The following is a 24278-nucleotide window of genomic DNA, read 5'->3' on the forward strand; positions in this document are numbered from 1 at the left end:
CTTGATTAGCTTGAGAAAATGAGTGCTCCACGATGAGTTTTTCTGTTTGCCTAAAGTAAACAGAGAATGAATTGTAATACATTTAAGAGAGATTCACGCATGGCTTTCGTAAAGAGAGTTTTAAATGAATTGGTAGATCTCTCCCTCGCATTCGCCTTTCTTCTCGGCCGTACTTAAGTAAAATGTATCGTTTGGCTAAATGGAAATATTTGTGGAGAGTCAGAACACGGGGTTATATATTTTGAAACAACAACACGTTTTTTTCTCGTTATAACTATAGAAGAGGCGGGTGGTGGTGGAGGAGCAAGCTGTGTTTCCTCTGCATTAAAACCCATGTCTGCCTCTCCTGTAGAGGACGCAGGGCCAAATGCTAACCTTGGTGTCCCAGGCGCGACATGCAGCGAAGTCGAGCTGATGAGCCGACGTAACCCCGTGCCGAAGCTGGCCCCCAGATTCAGGCGGTTGATCGGAGAAGCCCAGACCGAAGGGCAGGAGTGCAGAGCATCTCGGCCACACCTGCACTAGTGGGCCCACAGGCTCTCCTACTGCCCAGGCATCCCCTGTGCTGAGCCAACCCCCGGTTAGGTAATGACCACGCTTTTTAGAGCCCCAGGTGTCACTAGGAAGGGTCGGTTTGTTCCCACGATGATTCTTCCCAGCCAAAAGCAACGTGACCCGTAAGACCTGATCTTGCTTCCTCTTAAACCCCTTGCAAAGTTCCTGTTGGTTTCAGGGGCAGCAGGGTTACGTCCTAAGGGGAGGAAACTAGACAAACACATAAAGCGATTCCCTGGCGCAGTCACAATTCTTGTGCCAAGCAAGTGAAACTGTTTCTTCAAGGCCACGCTTAATTACTGTGCCACTGGTCAAACCAGGCCTGACGAAGCATCACGGCACACCAAGATGCCCCCAAAGTCAATAGGGCTTCTTGGTGTTGGAGGAGTTCGGGACTAGAGTTGGGAGACAACACGATATAAAATAAGTCATGCATGATTTCAGTTGAAAAATCTGCTTTATTTTTAGTGCAAGCAAGCAATGAACCAATTAACCCTCTTTGTCCTATTAGAATCAAGCACTCTTTTAATGCCCAGTTAATTATTCCTCTATTAATATGCATTTAAGTTTTTGCTTTATTATATCACTCCTGTACCTGGCAAAAGCTCAAGTCATCCAAGTTAGTCCTTCATGTGCTTTTTTGGACAAGTTTCAGTTCTTGTTTAAGGAAGTAATAAAAGCAATTTGTCATAGTTTTCTTTTTCCTATGCTATTGGAAACAAAATTGGCAGGGATGTAATCTGTACTCAATTTGTATGTGAAAAAAAATAGTAGAAAAATAATGAATATGTACCTCTGCTATCTTTAAAGATATATTTTAGGAACCTTCAGTGAAAATATGATGTTGAGCCTAGGCTTTGGTGGTGGGGGAACTAGTGTTATTTGTCAAAGATGCTACATGTTTCACAGTGAGGTAGTGGTTTTCTTTCTGTATTTTTACTTTTTGGGAAACAATGCTATGTTAAAATGTGCTTGAGAGTAAAGCAAATTTCACAGGAACTGGCCATTAAGACAGCATCCTTCTCCTAAAGGCTAGTCAGTATTTCTACGTTTATGCTAGGAATTGTCTTCTTGGGCGGGGAGAGGGGAAAAAAAAATATGAAAGAAAGGAGTGGGCACAGCTGCTTCCTCTAAAAAAACATTTTCCTGATGGTAAAAACTTACCCAGATTCTAACAGTGCAAGTCAGATGCTGGCTGAGCAAAAAGCTGAGATTTTTTAAATGAAAGAAACTGAAACTTGGTTATGCTTTTGAGAATCGGGAAATCCTTGGAGTTTTCTCAGTGCAGTTGAGAGTAAGTACTGTAATAGCCTGTCAGGTGAAATTGGAGGCTTCGGCTCAAAAGTGCTTTCTTTGCTTTAGGGTTCCGCTGCCATTTTTCCAGCAAGGTTTGTTCCGGCAAGCGCAGGCTCCTCTGTTTGGGAAATGCTTGCGCTGGGAGGGTGCTGCCAGGCAGGATCCAGGGGCTGGGGTGCTGCTGCTGGGGTCTGCGTGCCAGGGCTCTCCCGCAAGAGCCGTGCTACACCCGCTGAATCTTAACATCCCAGGTCACAGGCACACACGGCAAGCTTTAACTCCTCAGTCCTTGGAGAGATTTGAAAGCGCAGTAACATAGAGTATTACAAATTGTATGCTTTCTTCGTTGCTTACTCCTCAGAAGAGGAGATAATTTGGGTAGTGAGGTGCAACTCAGCTATTTGGGGTTTTTTTGAGAGAGAGAGCTTGATAGCAAGTGGGAGGAAGAAAGAGGTATAATTTAGGCAGAAGAAACCCCTGAAGTGCTTATGGTAGTTCTGAGCATCAAGAAAAGCAGTGACAATGAAAGATTTTGGTTGGTGTAGAAAGCCATTGTGCAGTTATGGGATTAAGTTAGGGTGTTCGCTTCCTGCGCTAAATCCAGATCCATCGTGTCGTGCCATTTGTCGTAGAGCACAGGAAACAAAGCGGTTAAGGTGCTCTAGTCAGTGAGGACATCAAATTTTCCTTGTGAACTTTTCAGCATTTTTGAGAATCATGTTTTCTTAAGTTTAGCTACCCACGATGAGTACCGGGAACCACATAAAACAAATTTATTTTTAAAGAGCCAGGCCAGCATGCTGTCTTGGCCAGCCGTCCTCTCTTCTCCCATAGGCGCTGCCTCAGGATTTTAATTTCTTATGCCACGAGTGGCTGGAAGCTTTTCTTTCAGGCACAGCTCTTTGTTTCCAGAAGGAAAAGGCAGAATTTAGTCCTCTGGAAGCTGATTGTCAAGGAGCAGTACAGTCCAGTTAATAGTGGATGTGGGGAGTGAGATGGGATTAGCTGCAGAGAAAGGGTAGGCTGGAGTGAAAAGGCCAGTGAAAAGCCCACAGGCCCAGCTCTAGCCGGCTGAAATTCCTGAGCCATTGCCTAGAGAAAGGAAAAATCAATCTGGCACCTACCCAGGTTAGTCAGGGTAGGAAGAGCCATGCTTGGATGCCTTTTAACAAAAGTGGGAAAGAAAAACCAACAGTTCGTCCTCCCCCCTCCCTGCAGTTACCCAGAATATTGAGTCAAGGTTTCAGATTGGCATGCTGCTGTATGAGCAAAGGAGGGTTTGATGGGTTAAGGAAATTAAACGCCAGGTTGCTTTCCAGATCATTTGTTTATGGAGATGATCGGAGTACCACCCACCGCTATGGGATTATATGTAAAGCAAACAAATAACCAAACAAAACATAAACACCCTGAAAAAAAACTCATTTCCAGTCTGACACCCAGCTGTGATCCATGGTTTTCCTGCAGTAAAATCATGATCTTTTTTTCCTTGGAATCAAAAAGCCTGCTCCTAGTAGTTCTGCTCTGGGAGGATAAATTTGTGAGTCCAGTGTGTGATGAATTATCAGGTACTCCTGGTGCTTGGAAGCTGTTACGTAAAAGACACAAAATAAAACATGCTTGTTATTGGATTTAATGCAAACTCACCTACGGCCAGTTATCTTTAATCACTAACAAAAAGAGGCAGAGAAAGCTCTGAAAACACAACTACAACTGAAACATGAAAGGCAGAATACTCTCCTATGAGAAAAAGGCCTTTGGGGAGGCTGTGGCGAGGCCGAGAGGAGCCAGAGCTACAGCTGATGCTTCAGTTGAAGCGATGTTGCTTTGCTCTGCTGTTCCAGCGCTAGAGGCAGGGTCAGGAAGCATGGCACATGTGGGGCATCCGGACAGGGCAGCAAGGATGCAGGCAGGTTAACCTCAGCGTTTCAGTACTGGAATATGGGAAAGATTTCATACCTGCAAGACTGATTTTAAAAAGCACTGAGAATATTTGTGGTCAGATGAGGCCAGTAGGTTTTGTAGTTGTAGTCAAATTAAATGTAAATATACATATTGGTATCCTTTGGAGGCCATGAGAGTTTTGGTTTCAGAAAGTGAGGTTTGAATTCTTTTTGTTTTAAGGTACCTGTCCTGTTCCCTGTGCCCCAGTGTCAAGCAACACCGCTGCCTGTTAGTGCTTTAGCGTTAAAAGAAAATACCTCTCCATCCATTTATAATCACAGTGCCTTCAAAGGACTGAATTAGGGGGAGATAGCTTTGCTCATCCCTTCTCTTGCCTTTCCACCCTTTTTGTCTCCAATGCTACCTCCTTATCCTTAGCAGCAAGGAGAGAGAAAGCAAAGGCTCTTCTTCCCTTTGTAGGTCTCCCTGGCCCTTCCTTCACCCTGTTAGGTGCAAACCGGCAGAGGGAGCGGCGGAACGCTTCCTTCATCCTGGCCCAGGCTTTGGGATGCGCAGAGCTTTTTCAGCCAGAAAGCTGGATCGGGACTGCTGCCTAGCAAGCTCTGAGGGATGCAGGGCCACATCCAGCCTTTAAGGTACTGACCTTGCGGTCAGGAGGCGATTTTGCCACCCTGGAGAGGTGGGATGGGAGAGGGGGACGAGGCCTGTGGAGCTCCAGGTCGTGGAGCTAGTGGTACCAAGCCTGCCGAGAATTAAAACCTCCACGGTGGTGCCTAGCGCTGTTTCAGCATCACTCGACGTTTGCTGCATCTCACCGCTGGTGCTATTTTTTGGTGGTTTACCCATGGCTTTCATCAGTTTCTTGCTCAGTTTGCCACCGCAGTCTGAGAGCAACTGGTGCCGCTCCATCAGCTGCACCGTGGCGTATGCAGCGATTCGAGCAAATGGCTGTGCAAAACCCGTGTCGGCCGACAGAGAGCCCGCCGTTGGTTTCAGGGACTTTGGATCAGGCACAGAGAGCTGTCAGAGTGGCAGTTATGGCTCTGGAACAAAAATATCGAGAAAAGCAATTGTAGCAGTGAATTGATACCGATGTTCTTAAAACCTCAGTAGTCTTGGCCACATGAAATTCAACCTTTCTTGTGACTGAAATAACAGTGAGGCTTAGGTCATATTGTAGACTAATCGCCTGTAACGTTTCATTTTCAAAAACTAAATTGTTCATGAGTTATAGCAGAATATTTTAAAAAGAACCTCCCCAAAACCCCGCCAAAAAAACTTGCACTCTGTTTTCTTTTCAAGCAAGGGCAACAAACCAGGCAAAATTAGTGTCACGGTTTTTTTTGGTCCTTAATTGCTGCCAGGCCGGACGAAGGGCTGTGTGGTGTTCACCTTACGCACGCTCCTAAAGACTGATGAAGTCCACGGGCACTGAGTAAACACACTGAAAAGAGGCAGCGCTCAGCCCAGGGGCAGGTTTGCAGCCCCGGGGGAAGAGGGGACCCCCGGCCGACCCTCCCTGCCCGCTGCCTGCCTGCGCAGGTCGGCACCCGCGGGGCTCTGGCCGCCCCCGATAGGCATCTCGCCGGGATAATGCAGGACCAAAACCAGAGCTGCAGCCTGCCAGCCGCCCCGCGATACGCCCTCCCCGGGAAATGATAGGCTCTGTGCCTGCCTGCACAGATTTATTTACTGGTTTAGAAGAAATGAGCCCACTGTCTTGCCCAGCGCATGGGCTGTGTCTTTCTTGCCCTGCTTTTTAATTATATGTTTTTCTACCCCGGAATGGAAGTGAAGGCCGTCGCTCGTGTTACGGCAGCATGGGCTGGACCTGGGAGGTTTAGGTCCTGTTCCTGGGGCCACAGCAGACTTTCTCAGCGGTCTTGAGAGATTTCCTTGGTCTTTCAGGCCTTCTGTTCCCCTTCCCCTGTCCTGCACCACAACCCTGCTAAAGAAACATGCTTTTTTTTTCTTGACTCACACCATGATCAGGACTCCACAACCTCTGATCCAAAGCCCAGCGAAATCAATAGGATTCCTCCCATTAACTTTAAGTAGGCTCTGAATGACACCCTGTATTCTGTAGGCAAGAGAAGACGAACGACTGCTTTGAGACATCTTTCCCCCTCTCTGACCAAAAATTGCTGTAGGCCAGCTAACAGCTGATTTGTAGCACAGAAAACATGATCTTTATTAATAATATTTAAGCTGAAGGCTGCAATCAGAGACCAGCCGTAGGAACCTACAGAAAATACAACCCTGTCGTAGCAAGTCTGAGATAGCAGCTCTACTGGAAAAAAAGACCCAAACCTCACTCCGTTTATACTGGGGGTTAGCGAGTGACCGTGAGCTACAGCATTAAGGAGGGCGAGGGATTCCCCACGCCTCCTGCAGAGGTGGGCAGGGGAGTGCCATTAACCTTTCTGAGCAGCAAGGAGGGTAAGTCTCTGCCACTTCCCAGCGACACATAAAATACAAGGTACAAAATCCCCAGGAGCATGGGGAGCAGGGAGAAGGAAGGGAAAAGGATGGGGATAAAAGGAACGAAGCTCCCCCATGGGCAGGGATGCAGCTTCCTCCACAAGCAGGCTGGTAGCCCCACTAGCTCTACGTAATGCCCACCTTTTTGGTCCAGGGAACCGAATTAAGGAAGATGATTCAGGGAGCTAAAGAGATGGAATAAAAGGTGTGACAGGGAGAGGGGCAGGTGGCAAGGGAAGACGGGCAATGGGAACAGGGCAGATTTGGGAAAGACCATGGCTACCGACGGTGGGTGTTTGGCCTCCCAGAGCCAAGAGCGAGTTATATCCCCTTTCCCGCAGCAGTCGCCTCGGGTACGCTAGAAATAGCAAGCAACTTCACCCCAGTGTCTCTAGTTTAGCATTTTCCTTCATACCAATACACGAGCATTATTTTAGGATGTGACACTTGACACTTTGTGATCACAAGCCTGCCTTTCCTCAGAAGGAGACATGTTTTCTAATTTTTAACATCACTGTCAATATTGTTATTATTCTTTCAAAAGAGAAGCAAAATGCATTTGTTAAAAGGGAGAATAATTAAAATCCCATTACAGCTCAAATTCTGTCATCTTCCTTCCCAGAACAAGCATTAAAATTTTTATTAATAAATGTGCAATTACTGGTGACCTCTGAATAATTTCTCCAACCCTTATTTCTCCTCACTGCAATACTGTGTTGTATTACTCTATTTTTACTCTTTGCTTTCCTTATTTGATGTGTTTACTGAAGTTATAATTTTCAGATTAAGCATATTCTCATTGAAAAATTGCTTTTTCAAAAATGGCTTACAAAAATACCAATCTTTTCATTGACTAGGATTTTAAACAAGTAAAAAGTTAAGAAACTGTTAGCTGAAAATGCATTTTTTTTAGCAGGCTACTTCTTAATAATGATTTAAAAAAATTTTAAAGTAAAAAAGCCTGAAAAAAATTGTCAGCCATCCCCCCACCCAAACCTCTATAAAAGTGAAAAAAAAAAAAGCAGGTTTGTATCCCTTGGAAAGAAAACCCGTTGTGAATCGTGGCTTTGCTTTATGAAACTGGCATTCATAACCAATTTAAATAAAATTCAGACAGTTTTTATAGAACGTTAAAGAATAAAGATATGCCTTGTTCCAAAGGAAGTGAAGTGCGGTGAAATAAAATTCATCGGATTTCCTTCCACATAAACTGGAAATAAAATTTCCAAAGTCATCACCCAGAACTATAAATATTTTCTTCCTGGGGTCTGTGCAGGAGATGCAAATGACTCAGTCGGGCCCGTGGGGCATCTTGGCAGCTACCTGGGAGGAACCGTCCCTCGCGCTGCATCTCGCCACGGCCGTACCTGCAGCACAGGTCAGGCCATAAAACTGGCTTTAGTCCCCTGCTGCTCAGGTCCTTTTGCACCTCTGACCCTGGCTCTCGCTCGTGCAGGGTGTTAATGAGAACGGGCTTTGTCAGGTCTGAAAAGATGCTTACGTAGACCAGTGTGACTTTCTGTAACGGTGCAGTTGGCTTATGTCTCATCTTGCTGCATGCGTTGTCCTCCCCATTAAAAAGGAAAAAAGTCTGAAGGCTTTGACCCCTTTGAGAGCCAACATACAGCAGTAAAAGAGTAGGATTTTGAAAATCGGGAGCCTGTGCTCTTTTTATTTCTCAGAGTTAAGATCCAGCCCGTGGGAAGGAGGGTTGAGAAGAGCATGGCCACCGTTCAGCTGGACTGCAGGGAGGCTTGGGGGTGCTCTGGGATATTGAGTGTGTGGCCCCCTCTCTTTGGGCATCCCTAGGACTGTACAGGGCTTCCAGGAATGACATCCCCAAAAGTCAGATTAACACCATGCAGTTATCTGAAGGCACACCGCAGAAGATCTGTCTGCGAGGAGCGCGTATCTCACTGCTCACTGCTGTCTGTAGCAGGCACCTTTTTTACATCTCAGCAGTGACATGTATTATATTGCTTTCAGGATGGGAAAAAAAACCCCAAAATATAAATCCTGCATTTTATTATGGAAGTTAATACCAATAATTACTTAAAATCTAATGAATTTCAGTCCTCACTTAATCGCTTTTGAGTAGTTCACTTAACTTATTAAAAAGAAGCAAGGCCATATTCATTTAATGAGCAGCAGCAGCCTTGGCCTAGCATCTGCCTACATTCTCTTTTCAATTAATCAATTATAGTCCAATGGTGTGTAATTACACATTAAGAAAGTTATTGGATATCGCAGCATGGCTGTCCCAGGGGGCTCATGAATACACTAATATAACACACCTGTAATGACCTGTTCTCAGATCTGCAAATTGCTCCCATTTCTCTCTCTCTCTCATTGCTAAATGAAGATGAGAGCAATTACCATTAACTTTTTGAGTCACATCTAGTCAATGAGAGAGAAAAAAGATCCCTACCAGCATTCATAATAAATCTGCCTGTTGGTACTGAGTATTTTAACTGCACCAGGCATTGAGTTGGAAGGCAGTAAACGCGTGTCGGGATCGCGCAGGGTTGTGGGGATCCCGGGGCTGGTCCGGCCTGAGCACACGCTTCACCTGTAGACGAGAGAAACAGGCAAGCAGGAAAACCTCTTCACATCACATCCAGGCACAATTTGCCTGGCTTGGTTCGAATCAAACCAAACTCTGGAACTGATCCCTATGCAGTGGCTCTAAGTCTTTGCATAGCAACTAAGCCGTGTTGCTGTTGTGTTCAGGTTTTTTTCGAACGCTAGAAAGAACAAAATTTACTATGTAATGGCAGAAAGGCGTTGGTTGTGCGAGAGGATAGTCACCAATGCTCTCTTATTAATGCATAACAAATGAAACCAAGCACAGACTCTTAATCTGCATAATGAAGTCTGACAGATTCTAAATTGGTGATTTAGTCAACTAAAGGGTCCAAAAATGCGCTGTGGAAGTGAGCTTTTGATGGCTCCATAAGTCAAATGGGGGATGATATCTGTCAACATTTTTATAAATGTTATCTTGCACAGTGTGATTTCAGTGTGCTGTTGTCTCTCTCTCTGGGAAGAAATGTCTTTTTCCCTACACAAAGTTTTCTTGTTCATGCTTTCGTTTGCAGGCTGGGGTCTTTCCGGTGGGTGTAGATGCAGATCAATGTGCAGCAAGATCTTGAGCACAGCTCTTCTTTAGAAGCAGGGTCCATTTCGCTCATCGTAATCTGAACTATTTCCATGCTGTACACCTTGCGCCAAACTAGCATCAACGACTTCAGTGAAACCTTCATCATGCCGGAGGTTACTTGTGTTTTTAAGGAGCGTGCATGTCTCTTTGTGCTTGATATCCCTGAGGATAACACTCCTGTGGGATTCAGGTGGTCAGACATTGCTCTCAGTTGCACTCACAGTGAGGCAATGGATGTTTCAGTCTGAGCTTCAGCTGGGTCCACATTTCAGTCTGGTTTTCAGCTGTGCCACGTCTCTTCCCAGTTCCACAGCACCCTTTCGTTTAGGACACGGTTCGGTTCACATGCCTAGCTGTAGCATCTCAGTATTTGGTATCTAGGCTGGACTTTCTCGCTAGGTCCCATTGACAGTTAACAGAGGAAGGCAAGTACTTCTTAGAGTGTGATTTACTCAAAATAATTAGGTGCTGATTTAGGATTGGTTAAACCACCTTTAGATGTGCCTATATCTGTTCATTAACTAGATAAATGCCTGCCATATGACACCTACATTTTTGATAGCTACAGCCATCAGTTGAACTGTGTATTTGTGCATGTGTCTAACTTCAAGCTTGCATGTAGAGCCGTTCAGTTCAAGCAGAGGGACTGCTAGTATGCTTGAAGTTAGCTATCTGCTAACATTGTGTTTAGATATCTGGTCTCCAGCTTTGAAATGTGGATGCTGTCATTTAATTGCCTTTGCATGCAATTTGAGATTGAGATTAAAATGTTAGAAGTGCAAAGCGATATCTATTATTTAATGTTGTGTTTTACTCCAAATAGCTAACAAGAGGACCCTTGGTATTTGCAGAGAAGTTCATTTATTATGAATTATTATATGACACAATAGGAGAAAACAGGTTCCAAGGTTTACTTTTAGGTATTTAAAAACAATTTGACTGCCTAGGCAATGCATAGTAACTGAAGCAAGCAGAGCAGTGAGTGTGGATCCCACAAAGTGATCAAAGTGTGCATGTATACAGTGTTATCAAATTCTGCTCCATGCACAGCTTTGTGTATGCTTGGGACCAAAATTCAATTCTGTGCTTTTTCTTTTTTTTAATCAGTGTCTGAATGATCAATTAAAAATGTTTTAAACAGAGAAAGGAACACAATTATAGTCTAGAGCTTTAATGTACAATACAATATTTGGTTGTACAGGCTAGTTAAATATTGGTCCTAAAATACCTGTCAGTTGGCACTTAAGTTGTGTAGTTTTTCTGTGTCTGATGGGGAGGAGGGTGGTATTTCATTGAGCTGCAAAAATCCGTTTCTTGCTGCAAAAATTTGTTTCTAGCTATATTCTCCGCAAGAGGCTGTAACTCTTTGCGTGTCACTTTCCTAATTGAGCAATAAACTCTGTATTGTACTAATACTTTTTATTATGAGGAATAAACATGCTTCTTCTAGACAGGCAGAGGAATAATTGACCACCTGTGGCCAGTCCTGAATGAACATTACTGCACATGCCACTGAAATTAATGTCTCCTTAGTCAAGACGGGAGACAGTCATTTTCTGAGAGATTTTTTTGTGGTTAGGAAGCTAACACTCCCGATACATTTCCACTGTCTAACAACGTGGATTCCCAACTGCCAAGGGAGAAGCGCTTGTTGCTCGCTCGGTTACTGACCCACTCTCTGTCTTTGGGATTCAAACAGCAGCTTCGTTTGTTAAACACATTAAGCGAAGGGCCAGATTCTGGCTCGAGCCAGGGATGCCTTTACATCACTCTGGCAATAGAAAGAAGTCTCAAGAGGTGGTGGGTGTGTAATGCACGCTCGTGGCCCCTTTCTGCTGTCAGCGTGGTGCAAAGGAGTCTCAAAGTGGATGAGAATCTGTCCCAAACATAGGTTTACGTAATGCCGGAAGATAGTGCTAGGACATTGTGCTCATGTATCGCGTTACAGCTGGCCCGGCACCAGGTCTTAAGGGCTGAAGGATGCTGGAAACTGAAATATTAAAGAGCTAAGAGATTGACTTAGTAGAGAGAAATGGTAAATGCTTCTCTTATCAGTTATTTTTCACTTTGTATTAATAAATCTCTGGGACCGTACCTCCTGTGAATCGCCAGGTCCTTCAGGATCCAGTCTCTTCTTCAAACGGGAAGCACGGAGTGCCATGAGAAAAGCACACGGGTGAGACTCGGGCGTGCACGCACCCGCAGCACGCGGTGCCTGTGCCAGAGCACATGCCTCGGCCGGAGCACGCACACCCTTACGGGCACAGGGGTTGTGCAGGGCCTGGAAAATGTGTTCAGCCTTATCTTAGGCATCTCCTATCTCTTCCTTTCGGAGAGGTTGCAGGCGGCTCTGTGGAGCACGTGCTTTTCTCCCCAGCGGGTGTATCACCACAGGGCTCTGTGCTGTCATCCTTCTTATTCACCACGCCACGTTCATTTAATGAGGGGTTATAGCTGATGTGCTTGCACAGTCCGGCAGTCCAGCTTTAGGTCCCTTTTTCCTCCAGCACAAACTAGGGCTGAAAGTCTCCCCACTGGCGAGCCCGGCCGCGGCCCGGATGAGTGCAAGCTGTCCAAAGTTCAAACAAGATTAGCTCGAGATCACTGAAAGGGTGAAAGGAAATAACCAGAGGCTGCTGACATACTCCCCACATAAATGGAGATATTTGTCCGCTTTGGTTATCAAAATCCTTCCTTGGAGACCCCTCTGACATCTCAGCTGCCCTAAGTCACCGCACAGCTGCAGTGACAGGAGTGGTGGCTCTTCTCTCCGATGCCACCCCGGAGAGACGTGTCCCTTGGGTGTCCCCGAGCTGCTGTCCCTCTGTGGCCCCCTCTGCGCTCAGCCAGGAGGTGGGGGCCGAGCGGACCGCAGGAGCCTGCTTGGGTGAGCTGCAGTACCTTGCTCGCACTCTTGGAAAGCAGGCCGTGCTTGCCTCCGTCGAATTTACTACAATCCCACCGCTGTTTGCCTCCAGCTCAGCTGAGTCAGTGTGAGTGCTGGGAGGAGCCATCGTGTAGAGGAGTTTGGCCCAGTTTCCCCCCTGTGCTGCTAGAGAAACCTGCTGAAAGCAAATCTGATTAACACAGCGGAGAAAATAGCTCTGCTGTAAAATGTTGAGGACTGCCACTAGTGCAGGTACATTGCGTGCAGAAGGCAAAATGCCTTTTTGAATGTTTGTGGACGGATGGGCGCTGCGGTTCATGGTCTCTGCAGGTTCCTAGGTGCTGAGCTGGCAAAATCCTGCGTGGCCTGGGGAACCTGCCTTTTATCTTCAGAGCCCCTTTTTGTGTGGCAGAGTGGCAGCACATCGATACCGCGGTGCACCACCACAGCAGGAGTGTTGTGGAGGTACCGCATCCCTGCCGTGCAAAGCCCTGGTCCTGCACCAAAATCCATCCGGATGAATGCAGGTACTCGTGCTAGAGGTCCAAGCTGCTGGGGGCATGGGGGCCTCCCAGTGCTCTCAGAGTTAGAAAACTGCAAAGAGGGCAAATCCCAAATAGCCTGGACCTTGTTGATCCTCCAGGAACTCTGCGTAGCTCTGTCTTAGAAGAGGGATTTGGAGAGTGCCTGGATTGCAACACTCAGAGGGAACCAGAAATGTTTAGATTTCACGTTGTGTGTTTTCTCACTGCTGCTTGTTTCCTGGGTGGAATTTGCTCCTTTTCATAGCTGTAAACACAGCGCCCGGTTGAGCTCTGGGAGGAGACTGACTCAAGGCAGGTCACCCTGAATTTGAGACAGATGCTCCATCTGAATATATATACAGTGAAAACCTAGAAATGGAAAAGATTTGTAGTTCCTCCAGCCAGTGCTTTGATTCTAAAGCATATCTGTAACGTGCTGTAGGCTGGGGGCAGGGGGGAGAGAAAATTGCTCACTTATCTGTTAATGGAGAAGCAGCGAGTATCACGATCTGGTCTGAGAGAAACCACTCCGCTGTCTCGACAGGGTGTGCTCCCTTTTAGACAACCTCACTCTTCAGGGAAGGCGCTGAGGGCATTTTGAAGCTGTGCCTGGTGCCCCTGCCTGTAAGCGTGATAGAGAGCAAGTGAGAGGAGAAGAGAGAGAAAAGGGCACAGACTTTTGGTGAGGATGGGGAAGTGCTTTCAGGTGTTTCTGACACCATGTGAACCTTGCCTGGTTAGTATCTTCCTGAGCACAATATACTCTGGAGGGTGGGGGAAACGGTAATGTGTAGAGATGGGGTGGAGGGAGCGAAAACTACCTGTAGATGTGGCATCTGAAAAAATCCAGAGACAATGTGACTATTTTTAGCAAACGTGCAAACAGCGATAGATGCCACGGGGCTGCTGTCACTAAAATTTGGCTATAAGCAACATATTCATATTTAAACAAGTCAGCTTTGCACATTGAAATGAGCAAACACTGTCTCTGTGCTTGTTTGTTTGTTGTGCAGAAGCCATCAGCTTTCGCTCCTTATCCCTTCACCACGGTGGTGATGTGGAGTCATGATGATGGATCGGCTGTCTATCTAGTTTATCTGCAAGGCCACAAAACATTTATATCTTATACGGCATGATAGGCTGTTCTCATGCAACAGTGGAAAATAGGAAATTGGGGCTGCCCTTGCAAACGTACCATCTCCTGCACAACATTGCCATTCCGGTAAGCTCGGTTGGCACAGTTTGTACAGCTAAGCACATCCACTGTGAAACCTAACACTGGGATGCGCATGAATAAAATCACACAAAATCAGGAGAGGAGCGAGCATCAGAGAAGCTTTTGAACACAGGGGGCAAACCAGCAAGGATGGAGTTCCTGCGGTTTCTCTCGTGCTCAGAGGGAGCCCGTGTCACCTCTGGTAAAAGGCCTCCGGCTTACACCAGCATTATACTTGGCCAATTATCTAATTTAGGTATCTCATATGTATTTAGGTCTTGAAAAGGTCAACAGCAGAGCATGGCTGGGCAGGGTTTTTTGAAGCTGTAGGACTGGAAGCTTTGCTTCTAGCATCATTAGAAAATAATTGCTTGTGAATGTCCAGAGATTTGAATCTGCATGTTGGAGCTCTGAAAAGGAGGGCAGGAAGGTTTAAAACATTATTGAAACAGCTGCTGCTAACGTTAGACTCGCTGCAGACGCCGAGCAGGGAGCAAGTGGAGCGCACCGGGGGGCTCGGCTGCGGCACCTCACCTGCCTCGGGACCCTTGCGCTGGGAGCCCACCTCCTCGGGCTGCTCCTCGTGGGACTGTCCCCAGCACAAACACGCTCCTCCATCCAAGGTTCACGCAAGCTGGTGCGTGTTTATCGAAAGCTGCAGTGAGGCAGGGATCGTCCCCGTGGCACTCCAGCTGAGCTGTTTTCATCTAAGCATATCTGCTCTTCTTCCATTTTAAATTATTTTTGTCCTTGGTTTTTGGTTTTCTGCTTCCTGCAACTTTTTCCTTAGGTGTCTCTTCCCCTTCTGAATATCTGTCTTCCTCCATTACTATCCTTCCTTTCTCTCAGTTTAACCATCTTCTTCCCCAGGTCCATGATAAATTGCTTAACGTATTTTCGATGTCCCCACTTGTTTTCAAAGTTCCTGTACTGTTTGGCTCCTCAGTGCTGTTAGCTGTGGAAAGTCCCCTTCCCTAAATGCTGTAAGGCCCAGATGTTACTAAATGTGATTTTTACCATCTAAAAACCTGTCAGTTACCTGCCACTGCTCACAGCTTGATTTCTCAGTATGACCAAACTGGGTGGCTTGTGACTCTGAACACAAGCCCTGAGCTTCTTACAAGGAAGATTGCCTCGATGCCTGGAATTAGACCAGTCCTTAATGAGGCGTCTGTTCCTCCTCAGCTCCGTTACAGATATTCCCTGTGACCCTGGCCAAGTCACTTTATCTTTCTTTGTCTCTGCTCACCATTCAGAGAACGGGCATAATTGAACTTCTGAAGCTCATGTGGAACTGCAACGATGAATTCCTCCTGCTTGCGTTGCCTTTACCTCATCCCTTTTGTCTGCACGACTGCCAGCTGCGATAAAAAGCCATGGAATCAGAGTAGCCGTGGTCAGTGCAAAGCTTATGCTCCGAGCGCTGGCCCGGCCGCTCGCCATATCCTAATAACATTGATGGCAGAGAGTCAGCTTTATTACCATTTGCACAGCGGTTCTGTGGGCTTTGAGGAGCCTCCTATGCTATCTGTGGATAGGGATCGGAGAAGTTTCCAAGGCAGGGTGCTCAGGAGTACACAGTGGTTATTGCAGGACAAAGAGTTAAAATGGCTTCCTTTGAGGGCTTGCTCCACGGAGTCGTTAGAAAATGTGGGGCCTTGGGAGCACCAGAAGGAGAGGGAGGGAGGCAAGGCAATTGCTCCATTTGTAAAACCCATCTCTGGTTTTCATCCCTCTTTCCCTCACCCTCCCCACTTTAGTTCTGTGACAATAATGAAATGCTTCTGAATGCTAATGTCATTTAATTATTGTGATGTTGCAAATGAAGGTGCCCACACACAAATTCAATATGGATGTAATTATTAGAGGTGGAATGCCAATTAAGCACACACCAAAAGCAAGTGGTGTATTTTTGATTTGTCATCTGATTTATTATCATTTACCTCATGTGCCTCAGAAAGCATCGCTTGAGTCGGGAGTAGAGAACCAGCCCTTTGTACATAAAGCTTGCTCTTAAATCTATGCTTCACAAGAAAACGGCAACTGACATAAAACATTTGTTCTTAAAGTACAGCCAGGAGTGTAGTTTTGAAGCATTCTCCATCTCAGGTAAGGAACACAAGGGAAGTATGACTTTTGGTAGGCAGATGCACATCTCCAAAAAAAGCACCGAATACAATACCATTCACATACATAACATATGTCAAAAAGCCTTCAGTGAAAATCCAAATTATGCAGGGAGGAAAACCCAGCCTGCAACCAGTTTAAATGTGTTGGCCAAGCCAGCTGAGAAGTTCTGCGGGCTTGGGTTTCAGTAGCTAGGGGCGCATTGTCTGCCTACCAGCTAATTACTGGGGTTTTCAGTGTTTAGGTATCTCCTAGCATTGCATTTTTTAATTCTAGTCAGTCAGCGTTGCCTTTTGGGGTGAGGAGCACAATGCCGGTGGAGCATCCTGCCTTGTTGTGCAGCCTGGGCACATTTATAATATTCTGCTGCTCTCCCAACCTGTAAAGAGTCCTTCTCTGAATACTGTGCACTGCTCACCATGCAAGCAGCTCATTATCCCAGACATTTCAGGACTAATTTATAGGACATTTGGTTAATTTGCATAAGCCATCCAGTACACAGAAGATGTCTCCACAATACAGTAATATGCCAAAATCAGGATTTATGTGAAAACATGAATGCGGGGGGGGGGGCACATTTTTAAGAAGCTGTCATTAGCACCAATCTCTAAACGAATACCTCTGATAAAAAGTCACAGAATCCTGCCTCTCCACCTACTGTATGTGAAGCTCCCATATAATTTTCTGCTTTGAATCTTGCTCGTCTTTTTATTAAGATGGGTTTTGATCCTTAAACAGCCTTGAAATATGAATACTTGGCGCTGTTGGCTTTGTCTAAAAAGGAAACAAAATCCCCCAAACTGAATCCAAATCGAGGGCTGCACGTTCAGCTATCACTGCGAGGAGCCTCGCGCGTCCGCTGTTCTGATTATTACCTTGACACCAGAAACAGGAGGGTCTGTAATCCTTGAAACAGCTGACATCTGAAGCGCTGATTCTTCCTGTGCTTTGAGTTAGTCGGTCCTTGATCTCCGTGCCTGGCATGCAAGACTGGCTTTCACTGAAACCTGACCTTGTGGTCCCTTCTTCTGCAGCCCTGTTTGTCTTCTGCTGTTCGGAAATGTGCAGCTTCTGTCCTCAGGACTCTGAATTAGAGCTGCATGGGTCAAAGGAGCAAACAGGAGAGTTGTCATTATTGGATCCACTGCCTGCACTTGCTCTAGGTGTCCTTGTTTTTTTTCTTTTTTAATAACAATTACAAAATAAGAACGTTGCAAGATGTTTTTTAAGCGAACCTTTCCCCTGCAAGGTGACGCTGGCTTTCTGTGTAGGCTTCACCTACAGGTACAGATGGGTTTGCTCCCTTCCTTGCAAAGCCAGCCTGGGATTTGAAAGTCAAGTTGGTGTCTTTCTTCTCTCCCTAATACGTCTTCTGCGATCATGAGGCCTCTGAAGAGCACATTAAGTCCATATTTACCCCTGTGCAATCTAATTAACTTCCAGAATAACTGCGCAGGTGTAACTGAGATCTCAGTTTGAAGGCAGCTTTGCTCCACTTATTATAATTGAAGGAACTGTTTGGCCAGCAGCATTTCTATTAGTAGTAATGCTGTTTGAAAAGGAAATAACTTAGTTGGACTTTCAGATTGAATTTGTAGGAATGCCAGCTAGAATTGCGTAAGTGAATGCATATATATCTGCTTACTTGTAAATAGAAGCTAACTTGAGCTGGAAATCATATGTACAATAAACATGTAATCCTGATGCCATTGCTACAAATTCATTTCCCAGGGCAGAGCTACAGTTTCAAGAGCCTGTTTCAGTGCTTTATTGTTTTGAAGGTTTGAACAGTGTTGGTTGTTCGCTTTGGTGCATCATGTGTAGTTCCAGTTAGGTGAAACCTGCCGGGTATTTAACGGCCTGTTCAGCTTGAACCAGAAGCAAATAGAGGGAAATAATGTGTTGTAGGAAGAGAAGTACTCCAGATAAAGATTTTTTTTTTGCTGTTCTAGATTCTGTTACTCTATTATATCTGTTATTCTAGGCTTTGAGATTAGTATTTTCAGCTGCAGGAATTTGTGGGATTTTTTAATCAAACTGCACTACAGGTTACATGGAACTGACAGCATTAGCTTGAACATAATGAATACGTTCAATATCAACAATGCATGCGGTTTTTTGGTTTACTCTTTTCCAACTTGAATCACTTGTTACTATTCTAAGATGTTAGAAGCACATTTTTTTCCTCTGGGGATTTACAGTTTCTCTTAGTGTTTTGATTACTTGTGAATAATTTGATAGAAAACCCCTTACACATGTGCCTGTGATGTACAGCATCTAGCTTGGATATAGTTTTTGACTGATCCCTAATAGCTGAAGTTACTGTATACAGCAAAAAACATTTGTAATGCTGTCAGACAGGAAAAATCTCTCTTCTGTAACTTGACTCAAATTTGTTATGTGTATAGCTCCATGAAGTTCAATAGATGTAAATACAGATTAATTATTTAAAAAGTAATAGGAAGGAATGAGCTTCCAAACATGTAGTGTTTAATTATTTAAAACCTGTAATGGAATTTCAACCCTCGTGCATACCTCAGATCTCTCGTTGTGCTTGGACAAGTGCCTGAGGTTAACTGGCATGTCCCTACCTCTCAGTCATCTCCCCTCCTATATCACAGGGTGATAAATGTGCCTGGTAGATGTGAAGAACAGTCAATATTCTCAGTCATGTCTACTAGTAAATATGCTATACTTAACTCTGTCTTCCTTTTCCCCATTACTATATTGCATCCTGCAATAAGCCATTCCATACAACATTTCATATAACAAGTCGTATATGAGTGTGCAAGTGTGTGCACATCTGTACCTAGTCACAGACGACCAAATCCTACAGTTAGGGCTTTAAGGCAAAGTCCCTCATGATTCCTGATCCCACAGAGCAGAACTTCCTTTTCCCCATTACTATATTGCGTCCTGCAATAAGCCATTCCATACAACATTTCATATAACAAGTCGTATATGAGTGTGCAAGTGTGTGCACGTCTGTACCTAGTCACAGACGACCAAATCCTAAAGTTAGGGCTTTAGGGCAAAGTCCCTCATGATTCCTGATCCCACAGAGCAGAAAGAGCCCCATGCCACTGTTGCACTTTGGTCGTTTGATGGTGGTGGTTCGCACCCGCTGTATGTGATTGATTGCACTGGATGTTGTACACACGTGTAGGACAACCTGATTCCCATTTCAAAAAACTCATGCTCTAAGTAAGCTAGTCAGATAAGGGGAAGCCTTCTCCCCATTTTAAAAGGAGGATCAAAGATACAGACTCAAAATAAAGAACATACCAGCCCCCCAGCTTTAGAGACCTGCCTGAGCTTGGCCTCCCTTCATTCCCTCTGCAATGGATGGAGGGAGAGAAGTGCTGCTGATACCAGTTCAGAGCCTTAGTTAGGTTCCTGCCGTGATCCACCCTCCTGAGACGCCTACCTCTGTCCACAAACCTGAGCCAGGCAATCAAAGTAAACACCTAAAATCAGGCTGTCTGGATTATTTCACTGCCTACCCTTCCCTTTGTCCAGAGTTACTCAGGAATTTTGTGTTTGTGGGCAATGACTAATGCCAATCTGGCAAGTCCCATCTCAGCACCCTAGCTACGTAGCCTTCCTTCTACTGCTGTAAGTCACTGGATGAGGAGCACTTGAGCCAGGGTGGGTGTTAAAATAAATTTAAAGAAAAGCCCTTAAAAGAGAAGCAAACACTTCAGTGCATTGAACAAATACGCAGTTAGGAGTCTTTGTTATGTGATGACTACTGGTCTTCATTTGGCAGCCAGATCTCAGCTGGTTCAATGAGGAATATTTCCAGTGCTGCTGTACCCTGTGAAATTGTTGTCAGAGGCAGTTTTGTGGAAAGACCTAGGGAAGGAAGAGGGCTGGAGAAAGCAAGACAGAGTTAGTTCTTTTTGAGGAGGAGTCTGAAGAGCATAGCACTCTTGAGAGCCTTGCTTGTGATACACTTGCAGGGTGACGGTTTAAATACGTTGATTTCTTTTGTCCGGGGGTGCAGCTTCTGCATAGCTGCTTCGTTGCACATGTCATGCAATGAGAAAATCATCTGCATGATCTTGTGAGTATGAAAGGTTTTGCCATGATGCATTTACATAATAAAATCTATGCAGTCACAGTGTGCATCATACATACAGGCAAGGAATGAGTGCCATCTACAGTAACACAATGCATTACTAAAGGGTCCTCTGTAATTGTGTTCTTTGCCTTCTGCTGTAATGTACCCTCCTTGGTGAGAAATTAATACTTTGTGCCAAATTCAACTCTCAGTTACATGGTTCAAATTGGAAAAACAACACTGGCTTCAGTGGAGTTATCCCAGATTCATCCAGGGGTTACTAAGAATAGATTTGATTTATGTAAATAGCCGGGTGTCAGGTACGCTCCAGTGCTAAACACTTTCTAAGCAGAGGGTTAAGTAAGACATATTATCTCTTTTTATTTGAGTAGAAAAGACCTAGTGGGACTTTTTTTCCACATCCATACCCTACCTAGAAAGAGCTAGGGGTTAAACCACCAAGGAAGAAGGTGCCTTTTCCATTACTTGAGAACTAACAAATGTTTCAGGCCTGACAAAAGCATCGTAGGAGGCAGCAGGGTACGTGAAGGGGTGGCCCTCCCCACCTCAGGCTTCAGTCACTGGTAAAGCTGGTTGTTGCCCGCCACCCTCGCAGCCGGCGGGTCCTGTTGGAGGAAGCCTGGCTTCACGGCTGGAATGTTCTTAGTAAAACAAGAGGGACATTAGCAGAAGAAGGCAAGGAAGTTTTCACATACATTAGTTCACTGTATGTTGGGCTCTAGGCTGCAGTTTCAGACTTTTGTAACTTCTCATTTATTATTTTTAAGGCTAAAATCCTGGAAAAACAGTGGTTTAAGATAGCTAGGGCCCATAATAGCCATGGTAAATCTTACCTACCGGAGACAGAGTCTTTTTTTTCTTTTTTCTTTTTTTTTTCTCTTGTTCCTTGTTTCTTTTTTTTCTTTCTTCTCTCTTTTCTATTTTTCCTTTTTCTTTTCTCCTCTCCTCTCCTCTCCTCTCCTCTCCTCTCCTCTCCTCTCCTCTCCTCTCCTCTCCTCTCCTCCTCTCGCTATCTGGAGGATGTGCAGACTGTTGCATTCCCCACCTCTTCTTTTCCCTGGCCCTTATTTCAGTCTTACCTGCTTCATATGGGAGTGCCCAAGAGTGAGTCTAACAGTTGCTCAGAACAAGCCTCTCTCCAGTGGTGATTTTGTGCTAATAGAAGGGGGAAGGGGAGCTGGGTCTGTACCAACTGGCTCTGGGTTTCAGCCAGGATCAGTGCCTCGCAGCAAGAGAAACTAGAGGCAAGCAGAATGCTTCCTCTGTGCGCGGCCGAGCAATTTCCCTCGCTTGGCTTCGTATTCTCCAGCCCCCAATTCCAGAGGAAATGGGAAAATGAATTCCACTCTCCATGCCCAATCTGCAAGAGTTGTGACACGTCTCGGTCCTGGGCTGAAACCGATGTGACACACTGTTCCTTGATCCAGGCAGATTTTGGATCTTGCCCAGGGCTGTTCTAATCAAATGTGGTTTCCAGAGAGCGGGCTGCTCTTTAAACTGAACGTATTCTGGGACGTGGGGTGGTGTGTACCATTACCAGCAGTGAAACAAGCAATTCTCAAAGTGTGAATCACATGCAGACAAATCTGGAACAGTTTTGACTCCCTTCAAAGTTCTCTAGACTAAAGCCCAGCAATGCTACTCTTGGAAAGTTTGGAATTTTTCTTCATCCATTTTTACAAACGGTCAAGTCAATCTTTCCCTAATCAAGTCAATCTTCCTCTAACATTATTTTTCCAAGTGAGCAGCTGATGCAGTTGCTCAAGGATTTTGTTTGGGAAAAGTGGAGAAATGTGTGCAAGGGGTCTGCCTCAGGTAGACTGTGAGACCCACCCAGCCAGTTCTGCTGCAGCCCACGCTATGGCGCATATAGCATAATGGGTCCTGGCCTGTAAATATTATTGCATGATATTGCATGTAATAATAAAGACTGAAGATCCCTGACCTATATAGATAGGTGGAAAACCCCCATATATATATATATAGCCAAATTTATATATGTATATATAAAAATATATTTCAGAGCACCCAGAGACTTCTATTCTGTAAGCCTCTTGCTTGTACAAGCGTAAATCAGAAGAAACAACACAAAAATCTGTGAGAGTTAAGCCACTGTAAAATGGCATAGGTGAGATAAAGAATTGGACTTAGAAGCCTTCATTACAGGTAAATAAAGATTTCTCAGGGTTTCAGATTGCATTCCTACTTGCTTTTCTATGGACTAATGATATTTCAAATCTGGATTACAGTAATATTCTCTAGACCCAGTAATATTACATTTAAGTCTGAGTGTTTTAATGGCTGTTCAGTGGTGATTTTGGTCCAGGGGAAGTGGTATTGGCCTCCAGCAATGCCTTAGGCTAAAAGCATCATGTGTTAGCAAAAAACATTAACCTGCCCCTCAAACCTCCTCATTATTACATTTATAGTCCTGTCAGCCAACCTATGAGCCACTGGAAACATAATGGAGGGGGTTTTATTGTTATTTTTATATTCTCTTGAATATTAAAAGGAAAATATATTGGAGAAAAAATACATATAAGATATTACTAGAAATAAATTCTAGACAGATGAGCCACATGGGTTATTTTCCATCTCACAATGTTACTTTGCTATATGACTAGAATAAAGTTTTGTTCGGAAAGAAAGGGTGAACATGTTTATTCAGGTATTGAATAAAAAGTGAATTAATTAGAGAATATAAATCTTCATCTGGCTTCTGAAGTTATCTGCAGATGCGGTAGCGTGAGGTTGTCAAGGGTAAAGATTTCTCGCTTGGGGAGATTTTGGTGACTCAATAAGTGAGAGACTGTTTGAGGCTAGCGAAGTGCCCCTTTCCTCTTTTGCCTCTAAGTTTTCCTGTACTTAACAGCATCTGTAATTCTCAAAAGAATTTGATAGAAACATTTACAGTGTTAATTGCTCTCAATTTCCCTTTCTTTTCCTGACTGCTGGGGCCAGATGCAGGGAGTGCTGCAAAGCCTCCTGTATGCAGGCTTTCTTTCCTCAGGGCACCAGTTGACAGCTGCTCTGCAGAGGAAACCTTGGTCCTGTTCTCCTGTCCCTGCAGCCCCTGCATAGGAGTGAGGAGCTCCTGGCATGGCAGTGGTGCTGGCCCTCTCATCTGTCCCCTGAAGAGGGGCTGGCAGTGGTCCTCAGACCAGGTCCCTGCAGTTTGGGCACCCCACGGGTGGAGAAGCTGCTCTGCTGCTTGTGGAGCATGTGGAAATGTAAACTGTGCAGAAGGTTCTCCAAGGACATGGAGGTAAACGTCCTTATGAGGAAAGATGCATTTCCACTCTCTGAGGCAGAGGGAGGAGGGGGATATCCTAGTGCGACCTTCCCCTGCTGCCCCAAAGAGATGGCAGGCACTGGACACTGCGAGGAGGTACTTCTACACCCCAGAAATGGTTTTCCAGCTGCTAGCTTTGTTTTCTTTCTTTAGCCTTCCCAAATATTCAAAGCTGACAGTTCTTGTCCTGTTCTCAAGGTGTTTACAGTGCTTCTCACTACAGATGCTTTGCACAGCTTTAGTGGCAGCGGTTTGAGGAGGTACATTTGTGTCATCTTTAGGGAGCAGCTCTCACTGTGGCACTAACAGCTTAAGGATCATAAAGCAAAACCTCCCGTCGTGGAAAGGCACATGCTGTAGGTCTCCAAGACTCCCAGCTTCATCTACTCGATGTACGTCTTGGTTCTGGCTGCTCAGTTTTTCCCCAGATCATTTCAGGACCAGGAGAAGTTTGAGAATGCACATCATGGGAAGTCTTGGCCTGGAAATCAGGTGTCAGAACTCAAGGTGATCAGTGGGCACATAACCTGAACCTGCTTGCCTGATCAGCAAATACGACTGTGCCACTGGTCTGCCAAGCCGGCTTCTCCCACTGCCACCCACGAGCTAAGGGCCATGAGGAGCATGGCGCAGACACTCGGCTGACTCCTCACATCCCTACCCTTGAATTAGGCTCACCAAGAAGGAGGCTACGGACACACCTGAATGGTCTCCTGTCAGACCGGGTTAAATCAGGAAGAGGAACTGCCTC

The 24278-nt window shown here is 45.2% G+C and overlaps 1 protein-coding gene across 2 annotated transcripts in view; it reads left to right on the plus strand.

Moving 5' to 3' along the window:
- The window catches only part of SOBP (sine oculis binding protein homolog), a 117277-nt gene that overhangs the window by 67114 nt on the left and 25885 nt on the right, over positions 1-24278 (plus strand). The gene's annotated exons all lie outside the window — the stretch shown is intronic.

This window comes from Accipiter gentilis, chromosome 15 (assembly GCF_929443795.1).
Source record: "Accipiter gentilis chromosome 15, bAccGen1.1, whole genome shotgun sequence".
In the NCBI taxonomy this organism is placed as follows: Eukaryota; Metazoa; Chordata; class Aves; order Accipitriformes; family Accipitridae; genus Astur; species Astur gentilis.